At 31.8% G+C, this 280-nt stretch overlaps 1 protein-coding gene and 1 pseudogene across 1 annotated transcript in view; one reads left to right on the plus strand and one right to left on the minus strand.

Moving 5' to 3' along the window:
* LOC119592564 (transcription factor HIVEP3-like) overlaps positions 1 to 280 on the minus strand; it is a gene marked incomplete at its 5' end in the record, with an annotated part of 91,776 nt that overhangs the window by 47,979 nt on the left and 43,517 nt on the right.
* Positions 1 to 280, plus strand: part of LOC119592364 — a 12,401-nt pseudogene that overhangs the window by 2,995 nt on the left and 9,126 nt on the right.

The following is a 280-nucleotide window of genomic DNA, read 5'->3' on the forward strand; positions in this document are numbered from 1 at the left end:
CTTACATACATATAGGCGTAAGTGGGTAGTATCGCAATACATATTTGATCGACATTCTCTATTATTTACTGGCACCGCCAGCTATCTCAATAACAATATCGTTTTAATGTATCGAAAAAGTAAACATCTAAACATTTACCAAAAACAATTTTAAAGTTATAGTTCTGAATTTCCCAAAATGACTCGGAAATCCTCGTTATTTCATTTTTCATTTTGTTTTTCTCTTTGTCTCGGAAAGGAAGTAGGGTACGGCTCAAATTGTGATTTTTTCATTAGAAAA

Source organism: Penaeus monodon, chromosome 30 (assembly GCF_015228065.2).
Source record: "Penaeus monodon isolate SGIC_2016 chromosome 30, NSTDA_Pmon_1, whole genome shotgun sequence".
NCBI classification, from domain to species: Eukaryota; Metazoa; Arthropoda; class Malacostraca; order Decapoda; family Penaeidae; genus Penaeus; species Penaeus monodon.